At 36.4% G+C, this 23,838-nt stretch overlaps 1 protein-coding gene and 1 pseudogene across 2 annotated transcripts in view; both read right to left on the reverse strand.

The window, feature by feature from the left end:
* Positions 1-23,838, reverse strand: part of SGCD (sarcoglycan delta) — a 501,335-nt gene that overhangs the window by 128,443 nt on the left and 349,054 nt on the right. The gene's annotated exons all lie outside the window — the stretch shown is intronic.
* LOC123237509 lies at positions 20,623-21,572 on the reverse strand (annotated as a pseudogene).

Raw genomic sequence — 23,838 nt, forward strand, 5'->3', positions numbered from 1 at the left:
ATATATATATATATATACATATACATATAAATGTGTGTGTGTGTATATATCAGCACCTAAATCAAAACTAATTATACTATCATTATAATAATCAAGTTTGGCTCCAAAGAGATATGAGAATCTCTCCCTTCCTTCCTTCCTTCCTTCCTTCCTTCCTTCCTTTCTTCTTTCCTTCCTTTCTTTCTCTCTCTTTCTTTCTTTCTTTCTTTCTCTCTTTCTTTCTCTCTCTCTTTCTTTCTCTTTCTTTCTTTCTTTCTTTCTTTCTTTCTTTCTTTCTTTCTTTCTTTCTTTCTTTCTTTCTTTCTTTCATTTCTCTTGTAATTAAGTATGAGGGATGACTGGAGCAAAAAAAAGGGAGAGATATATTGGAAAATGTAAAAGATGTAAAAACAGAAGACATAAAAAATTAAAAATCAAAAGAAATATTCAAATGCATTTTATTCAAGGTCCTAACTGGAAGGCAGTTTTGACCATAAGTTTATCACTGAATTCCAGTGGAATGGAATCCAAGACTGTAAAATGAGTATGGTGAGATATACTTTGTTCAATAGGAACAACTCAAATAAGGGCAGCTAGGGAAAAGACTGAAGAAATACATATTAAGACATATTTGTGAGGAAATCCAGAAACTAGAGGAAAGAAACATGGTGAAGACTATGTAGGTAAAGATAAATGGAGGCAGAAGCAGAAATACCATCATTAGATAAGACTACAGACAACCTGGACAGAAAAAGGAACTATATTAGGAATTTGAAAAACAAAAACCAATTACAAGTATGACATGGTGGTATGATATAGTATAGTTGGAGGACTTTATTTATCTAAACTTCTGCTAAAAGCAAAGCAACTACTCATTTCTTGATTTGTTTTAGTAATCATTTGATTTTTCAAATGCTACATGAACCAAGAAGGGGGCACTGATTTTCTGGGATCTGATTTTTATCCATAAGGTGCAATTTTTGAAATAGAAATAATGGGAACCTTGGGGATAGGGAGCGTGACCATTTCATCTAATACTTTGTGATAGGGGAGAGAAAAGATAGGGATAATCAGATTTTCAATCTCGATTTTTGGAAAGGAAATTCCAAAGCATTCAAAGCTAGGACAGATAGAATGCTATCCTTAAAACTCAATAGGAAAAGACATCTCCAGAGGACTGAGGAGCCCTAGAATATGAAGTTTTGAAGTCATGGAGCAATAATTGTATTGAGGAGAAAAGGAGAAAGTTATCTAGAGAAACTGATGTCATTACACAAAGAAATCATCAACCAAGATTTTGAAAAGACATTCAAAATATGAAGACAAGGATAAGGAACAGAGAATAAATACAAAATCATTGCACAGTCTATAACAATAACCTTATGTTCTAAAGCTCAGAATACTGCCTGGCAAAGAAAGTGAAACACAAGCAAATGGTAGGTTTCCTTTGTCTTTAGTAGTAATGGGAGAAAGAAGAGATTCAATAAAACAGCTACTTAACGTAGACAAGACAATAATAATGAATGATAGAGGGAAGGTGAATTACTTAGCTCATGCTTTGATTCTGTTTCCCTGTCTAGAACAAAGATCTTTGAACTAGAAAGGACAGAACAAAATGACTAATCAGAAGATGAAATCTAAGATAATTAAGCCAAATAGAAAAAAAAAGTACCTAGCTGTCCTAGATGCCTTTTTCTTACCAGTAGATGAGTAAGATTCCAAAGTCCTAAAAAATAAAGGCTGGTGGGATTTTTGGAACTAACGTCAGTGATCTTTGAAGCATCATGGAGAATAATAAATGTACAGATCAGAGAAGCACTAATGTCCCAATTTTTACAAAAGACATGAAAATATAACTCTAAACTAAAGGCCAATAAGATTGACTTTGATATCTACATAAGTTTTAGAATGTTTTATTAAAAGCATGGTTATTGAATGACCTGGAAAAGACTGCAGTGATCACAAAGAGTCAGCATGACTTTGTAAGGAATAGGTCAATGCAGGACAACCTAGTTTCCTTTCTTGATAAGACTGCTAGACTGGTGGATCAGAAGAATATAGCAGCTACAGTTTGCCTAGATTTGTTTTCATTTTTTAAAATTCAGAATATTTTTCCATGGTTACATGATACATGATTTTTCCTACCTCTCAACCCCCCCCCCCCTTCCTGGAACTAGAAAGGAATTACACTGTGTTACACATGTAACATTGTTCAAAACCTATTTCCATGTTATTCATATTTGCAATATAGTGATCTTTTAACATCAAACCCCAAATCATATCACCACCGAACTATGTGATCGATCATATGTTTTTCTTCTGTGTTTCTACTCCCACAGATCTTTCTCTGGTTGTGGATAGCATTCTTTCTCATAAGTTCCTCTGGATTGTCCTGGCATTGTTGCTAGTAGAAAAGTCTATTACATTTGATTGTGCCGAAGTGTATCAGTCTCTATTATACAACGTTTTTCTGGTTCTGCTCCTTTCCCTTTGCATCCATTCCTGGAGGTCATTCCAGTTCACATGGAATTCCTCTAGTTCATTATTCTTTTTAGCAAAATAATAATCCATCTCCAACAGATACCAAAATTTGTCCAACCATTCCCCAATCAATGGACACCCCCTCATTTTCCAATTTTTTTTGCCACCACAAAGAGCACAACTATAAATATTTTTGTACAAGTCTTTTCCCTAAATAGCTCTTTGGTGTACAAACCTATATCAAAGGGCAGGCATTCTTTTAAAGCCCTTTGTGAATAATTCTAAATTGCCCTCCAGCATGGTTGGATTAATTAACAACTCTATCAGCAGTGTATGAGTGTCCAAATTTTGCCACATCCTCTCCAACATTTATCACTTTCCTTTGCTGTCATATTGGCCAGTCTGTGAGGTGTGAAGTGGTACCTCAGAATTGTTTTTATTTGCATTTCTCTAATCAGGATGAATTTAGAACATTTTTTCCATATGCTTATTGATAGTTTTGATTTCTTAATGTGAAAACTACCTAATTCATGACACTTGATCATTTGTCGATTGGGGAATTTGCCTAGATTTTAAAGACATATTTCCAAAATTTCTCTTGCTATTTACATGATTCATGGCTAAGATAGGAAAAGTTGGTTTAGACAACAGTACTTTTAGATAGACTTGGAATAAACCAAATGACTATATCCAAAGTTTAGTTCATTTAACAGTTGATGTCAATTTGGAAGGGAGATCTTTAGCGAAATGACCCAAGAATGTCCTTGATTATGTTCTGTTTGACACTTTTAGAAATGACTTGCATAATGTCACAGATAACATGCTTATTAAATTTGAAGGTACTATAAAAATAGGATAGATAGTATTTTTTCCTGACCAAATTGAGATCCAAAATTATCTTGATGTGCTAGTAAGTTGGGTTTACTGTAATAAAGTTAAATTTAATAGGGATAAATTTAATGGCATAGTCATAGAACTTGAGAATTGGAAGGGCCCTCAGGAGCTATCTAGTCATTCAGTCCAACTCATCCAGAAAGGAATTCCTATTATAGAATACTTTAAAAATGGTCATCTTAAACTTAGGTTAAAAAAATCACATTCATAAGTAAAATTCCTTACTTGGAGTTCCATATATCATTAAATCAGAGTTTGTGTTAATGTGTGGTATGTGTGCATGTATTTTATTTAATACATTAATGTATCGATACTTACCAAGTACAGAGCACAACCTCAGTAGATGCTTTTTGTCAACTTGAATATTCATGACCTATTGGCCAACTTCTTTGTTATGAGCTATCCATCCGTGGATGAATGCACTTCATATGACAAGATACACTATCCATCCTTGAGCCTCTACTCTAAATCTCTAGAGGATATTAGAACTTGCTAGGGCTTGTCTTTTTGCAAGTCTTTGAATACCTGCGGCTAAGACCACATCACAGTTTCACTTCCAAGCAGGTCTTAAGTAGAGCATGCAGGTCTTGAAACATAACTTCATGGGTTTTTTTTCCCATCTCATGCTAGAAACTAACAAATCAATAACAAAAGTTTATCTTCTAAACGCTTTTGATTTATGTCTTATAAAAATAATATGCAGATTTAATTTAATAGAAAATTAACTCAAAGGGAAAGCAAACCCAATAAAAGGCTTCTGCATTAATTCTTCCCATATACTATAAAAGTTAAGGACTTCCAAAGACTTTGGGTCATTAGAGGAGTGGCCATCCAACTAAATTCATTAATTATAAATTAAAGAATTATTTTGGGGTGTGGCTCAGTGGGCCTTAAATGCAACAAGGCCACAATGGGAGAAAGAAGCATCATTGAATTTGTCTGAACTGGAAAGTTTATAAATGAAGACACTTACCCAATAGTGCATTTATGCTGTGATATTTACTCCATTCCAGTTATATTCCAGACCAGTCTAGGTGATTTAAAACAAGTTTCTGAGGCATTCAACCAACAAGAGATGCTTTGTTCCTTTTTTTGTTTTAAACCTTTACTTTCTGTCTTAGAATCAATACTGTATATTGGCTTCAAGATGGAAGAGTGGTAAGGGCTAGACAATGGGAGCTAAGTGACTTACCCAGGGTCACACAGGTAGGAAGTGTCTGATGCCCAATTTGACCCCAGGACCTCCTATCTTTGGACCTAACTCTTAATCCACTGAGCCACACAGCTGCCCCTGAGGGACGCTTTGTTCTTAAGACTGGTATTACCTTTTCTTCTCAGTACTAGCCCCTGGGAAAATTACCTTTTAGGGGGACATATAATTTCAGGAATGAAACATAAAGAAGAAGATAGCTTCAGAGAAAGGACACAGGGTTAATTATCAGGAGATCATGGTACTCATTTCAACTTTGTCATTAGCTTATTGTGTGCCTTTGACTATGTGACTTTATCTCTCTCAGTGTCTTAGTTGTCTCACTGCAAAATGGTGCTGCCTCATGTCCATTCTATTTTCCAAGGATATGCAGTGATATTTTAATTCATATGATAATATATTAATCATATCAATATGATAATATAATAATAACTGAATAGTTAAAATAAAATAAAGTAATTACACAAATGCAAGGTGTTAATATTGGTGGTTTTCTAAAAAGACAAAGCAATGGATTTTAAAACAAAAGATCTAAAGTTAAAATCCTACCTCTGTTTCCTGCCTAGGTGATGTTGGGCCACAAAGCCTTAGTTTCTTCATCTTTAAATAAGCATTGGATAGAAAAATCTCCGAGGTTTGTTCCAACTCTGAGTGTATGATCTTATCCCTAAGCGACCTCTCAAGTTCCATTTAACCCTATATCTATCATCCTTTGTACAATAATAGTGAGCACTGGTTATAGCACTTTATACTTCACTTTCATGATCAAAGAGCTATGAAGGACCATAGATTTCTTTTAGCTCTTTTAGGACCCCTAAACCCCAGTCCAGAACTCATTCTACTATACTGTGTTGACCACTTCATTATTTGTTTGGAGGATAAAATGTAGTTATTTTTTTAAACTTTTACCTTCCATCTTAGAATCAATACTGCATATTGGTTCCAAGGCAGAAGAATGGTAAGAGCTAAGCAGTGGAGGTTAAGTGACTTGTCCAGGGTTACCCAGCTAGGAAGTATGTGAAGCTAGATTTAAATCCAGCACTTCCAGACTCTGGGCCTGGCTCTTAATCCATTGAGCCATCTAGCTGCCCCCATGTAATGTTTTTGATGGTACTTTGAAATTCCAATCCAGCATCTCCATCTGCTTCCTGAATATTTTCGCCTGAATAAGATCAACAATGAGAGTAGCTCTTGCCATTTATGTGAGACTTTAATATTTGTAAAATGTCTAATATATACTAGGTAGTAGCTCATTTGGCCTCAGAAGAACTCTATTATTCTCATTTTACAGTAGAAGAAATTGAGGCACAGTTTAAAAAATAAAACTTGTCGAGGTTACGTGGCCTTGGGGGAATTCCAACTTTCCTTTTCTGGCTCAAAGGCCAGCCATCTAGCCACTACACTGAATTTTACTCACATCATAGAGGAGAAAGACTGATTTACTTTTGTGCTCTCTGGATGCTGGCAGGCATTTCTTCATTGAAATTTAAACTATTTCTTTACTACATCCCTCCAACATACTGTGGAGCAAACAAAGAGATAAAGAGCCAGAGAGATAGAGTCACTAGACTTAGATCTCTTAAAAAAATAATAAAAAATCCAATATACAAGAATAAATGCTGTTTGCATGCTAATATGGCAGAGGGAAAAAGCTGTTGCCTGAGAACAGTTCTCTAGTGGGATGAAGGGCATGACATAACAAAGAAAATACACCTCAAAGGGGGAGGGGTGTGTGAATGGATGAACACCTGAATTCTAACTAAATTGCTACTTATACTGGTCTTGAATGCTTCAAGTAGCTCTTGGTAGCGCATGCGTGTGTGTGTGTGTGTGTGTGTGTGTTTCATAATTCTAGTGCCATCTGTGAGCCAAAGTTCTGACGCAAATGCTGTGGATCAGGTGTCTCCATGTACCCATATTCTATCTGAAGTAAATGTTTCATTTACTCATAGAGCATTTTATTTCTCTTTGTCAGAGAAGATCTATTTAATCATAATATAATAGACACCTTTCTGGTACAAAGGATCCACCTAAATGAGGAGAATAGAGTGGGATAGGTGTGGGGGGGCCTGGAATCCCATATATCTGTCATTTTGTGTTATGCAAGTCTTAGATTATTATGCCTTTGTTGTACTGAGATAAAACACTCTCCCACTGGGGAGCTGTTTCTCAAGCAGGGATGTTCCCTTTTCATGGACTGGCAGAATTAGGCCATTCAGCTCACAGTTATTCAGAGTTGGGGATGTAGGGATTCAGATGTTTACTCTTGTTGGTTTTTTGGTATCCCAAGAAAACATTTCATCCTGACTTAGCATTCTAAACTCTTTATATAGGCTACAACAACATCATCAATGGCTAACATTTATTAATGTCTGGGTTTGCATATGGCCCCGTATTTGGAGATCAGGTAGAAAAGAGAGAACTTATTCTTTGTCCTAGACCAGTATCATGATATCCTGGGAGACTAGAAGGCTAGGCATATATGTTCACCTATTAAGTGTGCTAATCAATGCTTCCAAAGAAAATGGCTTGGCTTAGCTCTTATTAGATGTTTTTTAATGTCCTCTTTACTTGCAGATGTGGGTTCTGTCACTAAATCAATAGTAGACTGGTTCTGTAACTATCTCCTTGGAGACCCAGATAGTTACTTAACACATCTGACCCTTAGGCTCCTCATCTATAAAAGAAGGATAATTTGTACTAGACATTCAAGATCAAAGAACTACAAGGAACCATTGATACCCTCTACTCAGATTGCTTCCTTTTACAGATGAGTTCACCCAGAGCAGAAAAGGTTGAGTGATTTGCCCTAACCTATTGGTCAGATCCCCTAAATCACAGGTCAGATCTCATTTTGCTCTACTGTGCTGCCTACTTCATTACTTGTTTTGAGGATAAAACACAGTGACAGTGTTCTAAACCTCTAGTCTTTCATTTTCAACTGTTGGATGTGCATCTCTGAATAAAAACAGTAACAAAAAGCAGCAGCTCATATCTGTATAGGACTGAAGGTCTGCAAAGTGCTTTACACACAATATTCTATTCAATTCTCACTATACCTCTGGGTTTTGGGGGCTAGTATTATCTTGGCTATTTTACAGATAAGGAAACCAAGGTTCAGAGAAATAATTTATCCTGAGTCAAAGAACTGAGATTAGACTTGAACTTGTGTCTTCTGCCCCCATATTGGTTACCTTATCCATTGTGTTATACATGTCACTCTTGAATTTCAAATTCAAATGAGTAACATATATGAAGTGCTTTGTAAGCCTTAAAGTGCTATAGAAATGCTAGCTACTGTTATTGTTATGTCCAAAATGGAACTCATTTCCTCTTAAAATATCTACTCCTTCAAACTTCCCATTTTCAGTAGAGAACATCAACATTCAACCTAGTTCTAGGTTGTTGTTTTTTAACTTATTTATTTGTTTTGTTATATTAAAATACACAGTTAACTCCCTCCTTCCTTCTTACTCCCTATCAGAGAAGGCATCATTTGTGTTTGTGTGATGTGTGTGTGTGTGTGTATGTGTGTATGTGTGTATAAAAATAATCTTACATTCTGTCTTAGAATCATTATTGATTCTAAGGAAGAAAAATGGTAAGGGCTGGGCATTGGGGATTTGTGGGTTAAGTGACTTGGCCAGGGTCACACAACTGGAAATTATCTGAGGCTAGGTTTGAATCCAGGACTTCCCATTTCTAGGCCTGGCTTTCAATATTCTGAGTCACCCAGCTGCCCCTGATATTTGTATATATTAAACTATATCTTATTTTTATTTATCAAGTCTTTCTCTGGAGGTGGATATATACCAGTCTTTCTTCAAATAACATTTCTGTTTCTGGACATAACGTTTTCTCAATTCTGTAATTGCACTCTCAATAATTTCATGTAAGTCTTTCCAAAATTAACCCGCTCATCATTTCTAACAGTACAGTAGTATTCCATCACAACCATATGCCACAACTTAGCCATTCTCCAACCGATGGGCATTCTTTCAATTTCTAGTTCTTTACCACCATAAAGATAGCTGCTATAAATATTTTAGAACATATAGGTTCTTTTCCTTTCCCCTTAATCACCTTAGGAAATAAACCTAATAGTATTATTGCTGGGTCAAAAGGTGTACCGCTTATAACTCTTTTATATAATTCGAGATTGCTTTCCAAAATGGTTAGATCAGTTTACAGTTTCACCAACAATATATTAGTGTCCCCATTTCTCCTCATTCTCTCCAATATTTGTTATTTTGCCCTTTTGTCATTTTAGTCAATTTGATAGATGTGAGATATCTCAGAGTTGTTTCAATTTGTATTTCTCAAATTAATAATGATTAAGAACATTTTTTCATATAGTCTTATATAGATTTGATTTCTTCCTCCAAAAACTCTGTTTTTATCTTTTTAAAATGGTCTTTTTAGACCATTTATCAATTGGGAAATGGTTTATATTCTTCTAGGTTTATAATTTTAAAATCATCTTTGATGATTCCCTCAGCCAGTTATCATCAACACTTATTTAGATGAATGCAGGAACCATTTAATTGATTTCTGTGCTTATTATTTCCTTCTACATCCAGTCCTCCACAAAATTGCCACAATGCTCTTTTCCTAAGACTCTGGATCTTAGGAGCTGCATCAATCCAATTCTCTAGCCTTAATAGCTCTGTATTGTCTCTAGGGTTGTACAATGGAAAGAGATCATCTAATCCAACCCTTCATTTTCCAGATAAGAAACCTGAGTCACAAATAGATTATTTGCCCAAGGTTATAATGACAGCAAGTAGCAGAGCTAAGATTAGAGCTCAGATTTTTTTTTTTAAATCTCTAGGTAGAATGCTTTTGCTTACACATGGAAACTTCAAAATCCACAATGGATTTTACATACATCTTAATCAATCAGATCCTAGTATATAGTATATATTGTGGTGGAATAGAAAAAGCAGAAAGGATTATTATATTCATTTAATAAAATTTTTATTGAGTTATTTTATTTAGATATCAGAATTAGTGTCCATTATATATTCTCTCTGCTTCTATGTACTGTTTCTGATAAGAAAGAAGAAAGAAGTAAGGAAGAAAGAAAGATTCAGGGTAAATTTTATGTGATATGGATAATTTTCCTTCCACTTGAAATTCTTCTTCCAATCTACTCTTCTAATCTCTTTATCTCTACCTTGTAGAAAGCCTTTAAGATTTTAGCAAATCACTTCTTTTTGAAGTTTTCAGATCACCAAAGTGAAAGAGAGTAAACTTTCCCTCTGAATTCCTATCACATTTGTCTGTGCTACTCATATATGACAAACTCCTCATGTAGTAGAGCCTAAAAGGTTAAGTAAGAAGTGAATGAGCTAACTATCCAGTATAGTTTCGATAGGGGTCAGAAAACAGGAAGAGGTTAAAAGAAATGAGATATATGGAAAATCTGGTGAAAGGTCCTGAGACCTCCTGTACCCTATGCCTGTGATTTCTTCTAATCTTCAATATCAGTCACTGACTTCCCCAAGAATTAAATATGGGATGATTTGCATATATGGGGAGATTTAAGCAATTTTTATGAGATGAAAAGGGGGCGGTGAGAGAGACGAAATTTGATATGGGTAGGAGGATCTAGAAAACTGTGTTGTTTGTTGGATTTTGCAGATCACCCCTGCTCCCTTAATTGTGCTGAGCCAGGTAATGAATAAATCTGTATAAGGGAGGACATGGTTAATTTTTCATTTGTCAAACACTATAAAAATCCCTGGACTCCTGGGAGTTCTTAAGGTGGAAGTAAGGCCAACATCTTGTATTATAATTATATGTATATCTACCTTCTGAATATAGTTAAGACTATAAGCTTCTGGAAAGCAAGAAATGTTTTACATTTGTCTTTGTAGTCTTCTCAACAATTTTTCAGAGCTTTTACTCACATAAACATTTGTTCTTCCAAATATATACTGATAGATTTTTGAGTAAAGACTCACCAGAAGATTTGTTAGATCTGGAATCAGAGGATCTGGATTTAAATCATAGCTTGCTTAGTTATTATCTGTGTAAGGACAGGCAAGCCACTTCATCTTCCTGGGTTTGGAATTGTTCCATTCCATTCTAAATCTAGGATCCTCTGATTAGACAAGGGAAGCTTCTACAAACTTGTAGGTGAAGGATGCCCTCATTAAATGCAGGGCAGGAAGTCTCAACTTGGAATGCTCACAAGTAACCAATCAGTGGGATGAATATGGAGTTAGGGAGGGAGAATCACTTTCCTTGGCAGCTGAAATGCATTTAACAGCCAAACAAGGAAAAGCTATTACCTTTCTCCACAGTTTGTAGGCACCCTGCATATTGATTTCTTATTGTCTTCTTTTGTTTGGTTACCTGCAATAGCTTCCACGTGGCCATACAAAGGCAAGTGATTCCTGAAAGCTTTGACCTCTGGTAAGTATCCACTAAGCAACTGAGTTTGAAGAACCAATCATCAGAGCTGCAACTAGTGATTCTGGCTTGGGGAGGAGCAAATGCACTCTGGGGCAAGATGGGAAAGGAGGAAAAAGACTGACTATCAGAACACTGTGGACCAAGTGTTCTCGGGGGATACCCAGGTAGAAGACCTGAGTTTAAGGTCTTAAACTTGAAAGCGTCCTCCTCCTCCTACGAGGGGTAGGGAAGAAGAATGGGTGTAGAAAGAGATCCTAGACTCCCCTTGGGGACAAGAAATGTGACATCTGCTAGTTTTCTATTTTCCCTAATTATTCTTTTGAACTGGATACTGAGCTCACCTTTTCCTTCCTCCTTGCTGGAGTTATAAGTGTTATTAAGGCTCCCTAAATTTTGGTGCTCTGGGATACAGCTCCAGTCTTCCTGCCTTGGTGACAAATTTAACATTCACTATATTAGAACTATTATTTTGCTGCATTGTCAATGTTTTCCTGGGTTTGCTTAAAAATTTTTTTTTGTCTTCATTTTCTTCTCATTCATTTTTTCTTTGGACCAATTGTTAATGAGCAATGTGAGCTGTATCTTTACTAATCCATCACAAGTTCAAACTTATGGGTCAGGCTCAATGGCATCCTGATTGCAATGACATCTATGCTCCAGTGCCTAGCACAGTGCCAGCCAAGTAACAGACACTCAAGGTGACTGATACAGATCTGGCCTTGAAACCTATGAGTCTTTAGATTTGATAAAACATTAGGCAACTCAGCATTAGTTTAACTCATTTTGAAATCACCTTGTTAAATACACTTCCTTTTTGCCTTATTTTAATGTGTGTGGGAAGAGATAAGAAAGTCAAGCTTAGAGGGGTAGGAAAAAAAACCCTCATCCCTAGAGCTAGTATCACTTTTAATCTTATCATTACATACTCTATTTTTATTTTGTTCACAGAAGTAAAACTATTTAAACTTTCTAATGTCTTCCTGCTGGCTTTATAGGTCTGATTCTTTCCCCCCTCCCTATTTCTGTTAAATATGGTATTGTACAATAAGGCATGAAAATTTTGGAGGAAGGATTCACCAGGAACACTGAGTCCCATTTTTTCCCTCCTCCCCCCATCTCAGGTGAAAACAAACTTGACATAATGCTTGATTGTGTGTCTTTGATGACAATCACTCTCTTTAAAGTTAATCTGAACTGGTGATTTGCTTGAGAAGCAGTAGATACATATTTTAAAATTTTTATTATTTTTTAAATTTTAAAAAATATTTTCCATAGTTACACGATTCATTTTCTCTCCCTCCCTGTTTCCCTCCCGCCTCCTAGATCTGACAAGCAATTCCACTGGGTTATACATGTGTAATCAGCAGTAGTCATTATAACTACTCCCAACCCCCAAACTCACATATTAGTAACAATTCAGTCAATAGTTATTAAGTAATTGTATGCATGCAAATGTTCTAGGTAATAGGAGAGGGATACAATCTTATTTAAGGACTTCTTCCTCATTGTAGTTCAGTAGGCGGGTGAGACATTAACATAGGTAATTGTAATACATAATATTACATTGGAAGGGCAATCTTAGGTTCATGGGATTTTAAATTTAGAGTTTGAAGGGAACTTAGAGATCTAGTTTAACGTTCTTTTAAAGATAAGGAAACTTAAGCCCAGAAAGGGCAAGTAATTGAACCAAGGTTATACCAAAATGCCTAAAGTATGACTGGAACCCAGTCTGACTTCAAATCTAATATTCCTTCCACTGAATTGCTGTTCAGTTATTTTCAGTAGTTTCTTTATGATCCCATTTGGGATTTTCTTGGCTAAGATACTGAAATGGTTTGCCATTTTGTTCTTCAGTTCATTTTACAGATGAGGAAACTGAGGTCAATAGGGTTAAGTGACTTGCCCAGGGTCACCCAGTTAGTAAGTAACTGAGAAAAAAATTTGAACTCAGAAAGATGATGAGTCTTCTTGACTTCAGGTATGGCACTCTATCCATATCATATCCAACTGAATTATATATTCAAATACCATTTATAATGTAACTGGTGTGTGTCTTATGTTCTTCATCCTCTACCCGTATTTACTTATTCAAATCCCATCTCATATTTAAGTTCCAGACTTAAATAGAAACTATATATATATATATGTGTATATATATATATATATGTATATATATATATATATATATATCCCTTTAGGCAGCCTATTGACTTAGAAAACCACATTAACATTATCTATTTTCTACTGAATTTTTATTTATTATGACTAATTGTTTCCAATTGCATGTTAATCTGGTTTGGTTTAGTAGTGTTTTGACATCTCTGCTTTAAGGTCTAGCTCAGGTCCCTGCTCCATGAAGCCTTTCTTTATATTGCTCTCCTCTGATTTATGATGATTACTTAGTGTAATGCTACGTACATGACATAAATAATAATCACATGCTGCTGTGTAGCATTCCTTCTATTACTGTATTAACTTGTAACTATTTCATGTTTGTTGTTATTTGAACAAATTTATATTTGTGTCTTTCAATTAAGTCTAATTCAATAAGCATTTATTGTTCATATGTTACGTGCAAGGAATTATCCNATATATATGTATATATATATATATATATCCCTTTAGGCAGCCTATTGACTTAGAAAACCACATTAACATTATCTATTTTCTACTGAATTTTTATTTATTATGACTAATTGTTTCCAATTGCATGTTAATCTGGTTTGGTTTAGTAGTGTTTTGACATCTCTGCTTTAAGGTCTAGCTCAGGTCCCTGCTCCATGAAGCCTTTCTTTATATTGCTCTCCTCTGATTTATGATGATTACTTAGTGTAATGCTACGTACATGACATAAATAATAATCACATGCTGCTGTGTAGCATTCCTTCTATTACTGTATTAACTTGTAACTATTTCATGTTTGTTGTTATTTGAACAAATTTATATTTGTGTCTTTCAATTAAGTCTAATTCAATAAGCATTTATTGTTCATATGTTACGTGCAAGGAATTATCCTAGTCAATAGTATATAAAGACAAAAATGAAAAAGTCTCTGCCTTTGAGAAACTTATACTTTACTGAAAAAAGTCTGTCATATTCTTTTATCATTTAGCTTATATTTTATGCCTTGACTTCCTAACTATATTGGAAAGCTTAAAAACTTAATTTTTTTCCAACTACTTATAAAAACAAATTTTATCATTCATTTAAAAAAAGATTTTGAGTTTGAATTTTTTCCCTCCCTATCTTCCATTGTCCTACCTTAGAAGGCAAGTAAATTAATTAATTAAATGAAAATTTCAAATAGTCTTGTAAAATATTTACATATTAGTCATATGATAAAAGAAAACAGACCAACCCCCCCCACCCCAAAACAAGAAAAGTAAAGAAAAAATTTTAAAGCATGCTTCAATTTGCATTCAGACTCTGTCAGTTCCTTCTCTGGAAGCAGATGGAATTTTTCATCATAAATCTTTTGGAATTGGCTTAGAACAGTGATTACCAAAGTGGGCACGACCGCCCCCTTGGTGGGTGTTACAGCGATCCAGGAGAGCAGTGATGGCCACAGGTGCATTTATCTTTCCTATTAATTGCTATTAAAATTAAAGAAAATTAATTTCCAGGGGGCTAAGTAATATTTTTTCTGGAAAAGGGGTGGTAGGCCAAAAAAGTTTGGGAACCACTGGCTTAGATCATTGAATTGCTGATAATACTAAGACACCCAGTTGATCATCACACAATATTGCTATAAATGTTTATAAAGTTCTGCTGATTCTGCTCATTTCACTTTGTATCTGTTCATATAAATCTTTCCAGGTTTTTTGAAACTCTCACCATTTCTTATAGCGCAATAGTATTCCATTACTGTCATCTACTCTACTATATCAAGTTTAACTATTCCCCAATTGATAGACATCCCCATAACTTCTGATTCCTTGTCATAACAAGAACTGCTATAAATATTTTTGTACATATAGATCCTTTTCCTTTTTCGTTGATCTCTTTGGTGGATAGCCCTAATAGTCATATTGCTGGGTCAAAGGGTAGTCAGAGTTTTAGAATTCTTTTGGCATTGATCTAAATAGCCTTCCAGAATGGTTGGATTAGTTCACAACTTCACCAACAGTGTCCCAATTTTTTCCCACATTCCTTCCAACATTTGTCATTTTCTTTTTCTGACATATTAGTCTTTCTGAAAGGGGTGGGATAGTACCTAAGGGTTGTTTTAATTTTCATTTCTCTAATTAACAGTGACTTAGAAGGGGTAGCTAGGTAGCTCAGTGAATAGAGATAGACCTGGAGTCTGGAAGTCCTGGGCTGAAATCTGATTGCAGATATAGTTGTTTACCCTGGGCAAGTTGCTTAACCACAGTTGCTTAGCCCTTACTTTCAATTCTAAGGTAGGGAGTAAAGGTTTTTATTTGTTTGTTTTTAAACAGTGATTTAGAACATCTTTTTACATGACTATAGACAGCTTTGATTTCTTTCGAAAACTGTTCATATTCTTTGGCCATTTTTCACTAGGAGGATTGAAAAGCTTTCAAAGGCAGGAAATCCATATTATTTTTGTTAACCCATAATGCCTAGCACAGCACCACTGAAATAACAGGAATTAAATATGTATGTGGTGAATGAATAAATGAATGAATGTTATGGTTAGCTCAAATGTGATGTGAAGCATATGGTAGATGCAGCTTGTTAGGCCTTGAAGTTGGGCTAAGATTTGGGTAATAAAAAGTATTTGACTTAGACTCAAATAACCTGGTTTCTCTTTTGCCAATTACTACTCATATGACTACGAATGAGTCATTTGATCTCCCTGAGCCTCAGTTTGATTATCTGCAAAGCTGGAGTAATACACGCAAAGAGAGACAGATGGTTAAGCAGATAGAGCCTTGTGTGACAGGAAGCCTCAGTTCAAGTACTGCTTTGATACATGCTGGAAGAAAGACCCTGGGCAAGTTACATAATTTCGCAGTATCCCAGGTTTGCTTAATTAGAAAGCTGAAGAATAGTTCCAGATCTGATTTAATAGACAGCCAAAGAAATTATAGGTCCAAAATATATATACCACCTGCATGGTAGGGTCTTGTGAGCAAAGTGCTTAGTGAAATCTAAAACACTACATTAAGGTAAGTCACTATTGTTTCACCAGATTGATTATTTTACCTGCTACTCTTGGAAGAGATAAACGTGAAAGAGAGTTGAAAAAGAAATGATGAAAGTAACTGACTTGGGATATGGGGGAAGACATAGGAGGACAGTGAAACTGGTCCATAAGTTTTCACACATTCAGAAAAATGAATGAAGATAGAACTCTTCAAAAAGGAACCTGAATTCAGTTACTCTTACCTATCGCTGCTTCCAGCCCTATAAGCAAGGACAATTTTCTTGTTCACAGCCCCCTCATTTACCAGAGAAATTCCCCCTGTCCTTGGCCTCCCCTGGAATGAACACAGAACAGCTGTCCATGGGCTGCAGAGTAAAACTCTCCTGCAGCCAATATAATTAACGAGAAGTCCCAAAGGTGGTGACATGTGCTTGCTGCATGGAAGGAGTCCTGACATTGAGGGATGTCTGGTGATAGTGTGTGTCCTCATTTGGAAATGTTCTGTTTTTGTCTGACAAAAAGAAATTTTTTTGAATAGAAAATATCAAAAGAATTCAGAAAACACATTAACATGTATCATAATGGTGATAAGAAGAAAAAATAGGAAGTCAATTAAGAATCAAAACATCAACAAACTCACACCCCACCCCCAATAATTGCTGGAATTATTTATGTTCCAAGGAGCCAAATCCTGAAGCTTATCAATTCTTTAATCAAACTAGAAAGCTTACAGAGTCCCCAAGTGGCTTCTCTGTCTCCCACTGATGGAGACAATGGCAGAATTGCTGAAACGTTTGCAGAGGCAAAGCTGTTGGGACAGCTGGGATAGTTTACATAGAGAGATTAATTCATCACACTCATGTTAAATCTTGTCTTCTTCCTACCCAAAGTAAAAAGCATGCAGGGCTAAGTATCTGTCCAACATGGGTGAAGGGAGTCAAGCCATTTTAGAGAGAAACAAAACCTAGTTTATGATGCTTATTTAGTTCAGTATAGATCTGGAAGCAGGGTAGGAAGTCACCTAAGATTTCTGGCTCTGGGCTGGGTGTCAGAGGAATGGAGAGAGAAGAGTTGTGTAGATATACTTCAAACTAGTAAAGTAACATTTTAAAAGATGAAGTGTCATAGCTAGAGCTAAAGTATGTATATGTATACACACATGTGTGTATGTATGAGGGAGAAGAGAGACAGAAAAAGAAAAGACAGAGACAGAGGCAAGAGAGAGGGACAAAGAGAGAGAGAGACAGACAGGATGGGTGAGAGTAAGCAGTGAACTACAGTTACCTGGGCTTGATCCCAGCTCTAATATTCATCAGCCAGAACAACTTTGGCCTAACCGTGTTATCACTCTAAAGCTCAGTTTAAATGGATAAAATGGGGGGATTGAGAAGTTGTACTATAGTGGACAAAGGGCTGACCTTGGAGCCAGCTAGATCAATTTGACACATAACTGTGTAACTGAGGCAATGCCCCTAAACAATTCTGAAAGATAAGCTGCAAAAGCCTTGCTAATCTACATTGGTAGAAGGAACTTCTGCACTGGGAGTTCACTATGCCAATGAAGTCATGGTTTAAAGAAAAAAGGAGAGGAGTAGGGTGATAATAATATTTGTATTACCTGTCTCTTTGGATTGTATTTTGCAACCTTGAGGTACTATAGATATATGCGTTCATATTGTTATTCAAAAGAAGTGTCAGTTTAGCCTTGTAAAGGATTTTTTTAAAAATAAATACATAGTACATTGGGTTATGGGTTGTTGTTCTTTGGAGAGCCTTTTTATTTGGCTTTTTCACTATATTATTTGTGGGAAACATAGCTTTATGATCTAATAAATTATTCCTGTATTCCTATAAATAATAACCTACTTAGGAATGATGTGCCAGAGGTGAACTATAAAACTCACAATTCTTTTCAAGCAGCCAATTCCCCAGCAGATTAAATCTACTAATGATAACCAAACAGGGAGAACAAGTGCTCAGTCAGGTTTTGAGAGGCACTGATTTGTCATTCAAACTTTTTTCATCCAAAATTAGAACCATATACTTTAATCTGCTTGATATTGACTTTCAGCAAGCACTGTCACATATTAGGTAACATGCCCCAAGCTTTAATATAATTCCTTATTCTTCATCCACATTTTCTTCTCCCTACCCTCTTTCTGCTACAACCCTCAATTCAAAACATGTAGGATCAATTTAGGAAATTAAATGGAGTCCCTGTGGTTTTAGAGGAAAGTATAATTAATAGATTTTTTTAAATTAAATTCTACTTTTTCAATTAACAAATATTTATTTCCTCTCCATGCCACCCTGAGAAAAAGAACAAAATAAAGAAAAAAAACAACTCTCTATAACAAACTATAATCAAGCAAAACAAATTCCCTCATGGGTCACGTCCCAAAATATGTTAAATCTTTTTGAAGTGTCAAAGAAAAAGGAACTAAAGTGGTGCCCATCAATTGGTAAATGGTCAAACATCTTATATAGTGGGCCAATGTAATGGAATACTATTGTACAAATGAAATGATAAAAAGAATGGATTCAGAGAAGCCTAGGAAAACTTGTATGAACTCATACAAAAAGAAGAAAACAGGATATGGGAAACAATTTCTTCTATAACAACAGCATTTTAAAAATAAACTTTAAAAGGCTTTAAGAACTCTGATCAATCCAATGATCAACTATGATTCCAGAATATGATGATGAAGAAGGCTGCCCACCTCCTGACAGATAAGTGATGGATTAAATAAGATAGTTAAGGGAAACAGGAATCCTAGCGCATTAAAAGACGAAAGTTATCTAAGAGCATAGAATATTGAGAACTGAAAGGAACCTGAGACCTTAGGATGTTAGAACTGAAAAGGATTTTAGAACACAATTTAGAATATTAGTTCTGGAAAAGCCCTTAGAACATAAAACATAAGCACTGGAAAGGAACTTAGCCTAGAAGAGGCCTTAAAGAAGAATATTTAATTCAATTTCCTCATGTTCCCAGAAGGGAATGTGAAAACTGCCCCTGATCTTTTGAAATTAATACCATGGAGGAAAGGTATATAAATGTATATAATGTATATAAACTCTTCTTTGATAGCCCTATCAGAGACTTGGGTAGTTCACCGAGCTAAACCAAGAGATGGCGAGGTTCATAGGAAATGAGGAACTCCTTGTGAAGGTTTGCTACAACTGTATATAGATTTCCTCAGGGATAGTGTTAAATAAAAGTTCCTCATCATCATAAATACTAATTGTTGGAATGCATTGGGAAGCTTCACCCAAAGACTACCTTTTAAATGTAACATAAATGGATTCAGAGGCTCTGGGGAAATGCTGATGTGTCAACTAGTGAATCCTTAAAAGGATAAGTTAAGCATCAGATCATATTTTAATTTCTATAAAACTTATGCTAATTTAAATAGCTTTAGATTTAATTAAAAATGTTTTTGAATGGATAATAATATAACTTGGGTAATTAGCATCAAGTGGCATCTAGAGGACATATTTTAAAACTAATCTAGAGAACAGAGTTAATTAAGAGTTAGAATAATGCTTTATGATTATGCTTTGTTTATAAATGCTATAATGTCCAATTTATTATTAAATGAAATTAGTAATTAATGAAAATCAAAGTTATATTTTCCCTTCTATTTTCATTAGATTGCCTCTTAGATACACTGGCTTTTAGTTCATCCATGGACTTCCCTTTAGGAAAAAACAAAGTAGGTCTTAACTGACAATAGATCATTTTGATATTCAATTAGTGAGATGATTCTGTGGGTCTCTTCTTGCCTATCTCTGAGACATTTGATGTTTCTGAGTATGGATTTAAAATGATTATAATTCCTTTGCTACCCATAATGCAATCTTGCCCTACATTTTCAGTTTTATCTCTCAATCCTTCCCTTTTCTATGTGCCCCAAATGCCAATCAGATTGGACCATTGCCTACCTAGCACATACATTTGGCATTTTATAACAAGGACAGACATTTATTAAGTGTGCAGAACACCATTCTCGTTCTTATTGGGACTCTGATTCTTAGATTAGCCACGAACCCTTCCCTCATGGAAATTATAATCTTGCAGTTTTCCCTCTTCTATACCTTTGCTTCATAGAATTGGGATGCCTTTTCCCTCCTTCCTGGCCTCCTTCATTTCTATCTTTATAATCCCATCCTTCCTCTGTGGTCTAGAGCCTAAGAAATGATACTTCCTCTAAGAAGCCTTAGGATCATATGATTTATAAGAATAATGATAATAGCCACCATTTAAATCACTCTTTAAGGGTTTTTTCCCCTTAGAACAAGAAACTGACAGTTTAATATTCAAAGTACGTATCATGGGGCTATAGTTGGTATTATGACATGTCAGGCCCATGTACCCAGATCAGTTAGTGACTGGACCTCTCCCAAGAGCCACCATCTCCACTGGGGCCACAAGTACTGTTCTTAAGACCTTCTCTAGGGCCTATGGAAGAAAGGGTCATCCTAGGCAAAGGAGGAGACAGAAGAGTCTGGAGGTTTGAAGTAGGCCTTAAATGGTAGCTTCCATTTCATTTGGCTCTTCTTCCTTCAGGAGACTGTAGGATGCATGTGTCTGGAAAGGTCTCTGCAGAGGGTGGTGGGCCAACAGCTTGGCCATGCAGTTGTGTAGCTCCACAGCTGGCTCTGTCAGTGAAACCTCATATTTATAGCTAGTGCCTTTGGAATCTAAGCCTCCAAAGAGGGCATATGTGTTCTTCCAGCTGAGGTCCTTTTCATTATTCTCAGTGCCAGTGTGTGTGTGTGTGTGTGTGTGTGTGTGTGTGTGTGTGTGTGTGTGTATCACATCAAACAAGAAATATGGACACTGAAGGATTTTCTTTATGGGCTCCATCGTACTACATAGGGTGGTGGGATGGTCTGGACATTTTCTGTGACTGGAAGCTCAATCTTCTGCCCAATAAGGCTAAGCAGGTTGTCTAAGTTGAAGGTCATGTAGATGATGATTTGAGATCATAGAGACAGTTGCACAGTTCCCTGGAGTCAGAAGTTAAGCCTGAAAGCCAAGTGGTATCAGCATTTACCACCACCAGGGCAAACTCACAGCACCTGTCAATCTTGTGTTTTGTCAGAATAAACATCTCCATCATCTTCTGGGACACATTCAGGGCATTGGTGGTTGAGCCATTAAATGACTCTAGTTTTGGCAAAGACATTTCCTTTGACAAGCCCAGGCATATTATCACCTTCTCTGGGCAACTGACCCTGGGAGTCTGGACCTGAAATTCTAGAGTCTGTGACGGCTCCTGCTAGGACTTGCCATGGTTGCTGGGTGGGTTGGATGGGGCTGCCATAAGCACTGACTACCTGCTTCTCCACTCTCATTTGGGAATCTAGAGCTTGGTTTTCAGCTCCCACTGGGGAGGTTTGGGTCCGAAACCTCTGTTCCCTCATCTGTTCCACCTCCTCAGCTGCGGTACTTGCTGATTCTACTGACTGCATGGTTAGGGGACCTCAAGGTCAAATTGAAAATTCAGCTCAGAAGGCCAGTCAACCCCTGCCGGGAACCCCAGCCAGGACTCACTAGCAGTCACTCCACCTGGTTGCCACCATCTTCCCTGTTCCACCCCCGGAAGTAGGGCCACCAAAGTGCCTGCTGGGAGTCTTGTGTCAGAGAAGAGGAACAGGAGGAGGGGTTTTTAGGGGGCGTGGCCAGGGAGACCTGGGATCCAGGCTCTTTAAGATTTTCACAGCACTTTGTTACTTCCTCTTCACAGTAACCTCGGCCCTTTCTTTCTTACCCTGGTCCCCACCTGTTTAATGGAATAGTAAACTGAGTTTGAGAGAGGTAAGTGACTTGCCTTTGGATATGCCGCGAGTATATGTCAGAGGCGGAATTCTACTCGGGTCTTTTTGAATCCAAATCCAACACCATGAGGAACATGAGGAATTACCCGATCCCATCCTCTCATTTTACAGAGAGGAAACCAAGATCCAAGAAGGAAAGGAGTAGAGTTGTGATTGAATCACAAGGCCTCCAATTCCAAATCAAATGTTCTTTCTACCACAACATGTTGCTCTGTATGATTGTCTTTTCTTGTCTCTCTTGTACTCCCAACACGTTTCATCCTGTTATATAGTTATTGCTTAGTTATTGTATTTTAACAGAGGATATAGCATCAGAGCTGGGGTCAGGAAGACTTGAGTTGACATCGGGCTTCAGACATTTACTAGCTGTGTGACTCTGGGTCAAGACTCAACTCTCTTTGCCTCAGTTTCCTTATCTGTAAAGTGAGCTGGAGAAGGAAATGGCAAACCACTCCAGTATATTTGCCAAGAAAGCCCCAAATGAGGTTACAGAGAGTCAGACACAACCCAAATGACTGAACAAGAACAATAACACCAACAAAGACAATTTACTGATAAATTATGACATTAAAGAAGTAGGGATTATTTCATAATTACTTGTGTATTGTTCCTACATCTAGATGAGTACCATGTACATAGTAGGCAATTAATAATAGTTGTTAATGAATGAATGAATGAATGCTAAATTAGCCTTGCTACATAAATGTTTTTTTCCCCAATTTCATTTACTTCAACAATTATTTATCAAGTGCCTCCTTTGTGTGAGGCACTGTGCGAGGCTGCTATACTTTTCTTCTATTTTGCACAAACAAAATCAGAAAGGAAAATGGTCTGCCTAAATTTTATGATTCTAACTTGGTAACACCAGCTCATTTTGTAACTTTGAGCTCTTTTTAAAGATTGCCATTTTACATTAGACATACAAGCACATGACTGCTTCATTGTACTCTTACCCATGAGTTTCTACTCATTACATACACTGACACTTAGTTCTAGGACCAGAGCCTTATAGGTTGAAAGAGATCAATCAACAAGATTATAGTATTACTCTACAAGAAAGGTAGCAAACTCTAGAGAAACAACACATTGAGATAATTGGAAGAAGACTGGATTTAGAATCTGGGGAACTGAGTGCAAGTCTTAACTTAGAAACTTAATAGCTGTGTAGGCTTACCCCTAGGCTTTCACACATAACTGCCTTTTCTCCAGGGCAAGGAGTAATGTGAGTTTATGTCTTTCATGAATTCTCTCACTCATTCATTCCTTCGCTTACTCATTTTTACACAGTACAGTCCTTGGAATCAAACCTCATTCAAACCTCACTTCTGACATTTCCTTGCTGAGTGATTGGGAAAATCACTTCAGCTCTTTGCTTCCTCATCTGAAAAATAGGAATACTCATACTACTTAACTTGTCTTGAGGAAAATGCTTTGTCAATTCTAAAGGGCTACATGAAGGTGAGCAATTACTTACTAATAATAGCAATTATTGCTGTTAATTAACTGCCTACTAAGCCCTGGAAGAAAAACAAAGATCAATAGGACAAGGTCCCCATACTCAAAGGCACTTACAGTCTCTTGGGGAAGTATGACAAAGGAAGAGATAATTGCAGTACAAAAGAGCATGATGGGTACAAAAAGAAAGTGCAATGCCCCAACATGGTAGGTTTGCTGATAACCTTTTAGTCAATACAGTTGATACTTATAGAAATGTAGCTTACAGGCTTATGGTGACTACATAGTGAGGTAATCCTTTAGTCAAAGAACTACTGAATAGAATTTAAACAATAAAATATTTTCCCTAATTAAAGCATAAAAGAGAGGCATTATTTTAGAGGATCAGAGGTACAGTCTCATAGTCAGAAAGGTGTGCACAGTTTCTCAGTGCTCAAAGTAATGA

The sequence above is a fragment of the Gracilinanus agilis genome, chromosome 2 (assembly GCF_016433145.1).
Source record: "Gracilinanus agilis isolate LMUSP501 chromosome 2, AgileGrace, whole genome shotgun sequence".
NCBI classification, from domain to species: domain Eukaryota; kingdom Metazoa; phylum Chordata; class Mammalia; order Didelphimorphia; family Didelphidae; genus Gracilinanus; species Gracilinanus agilis.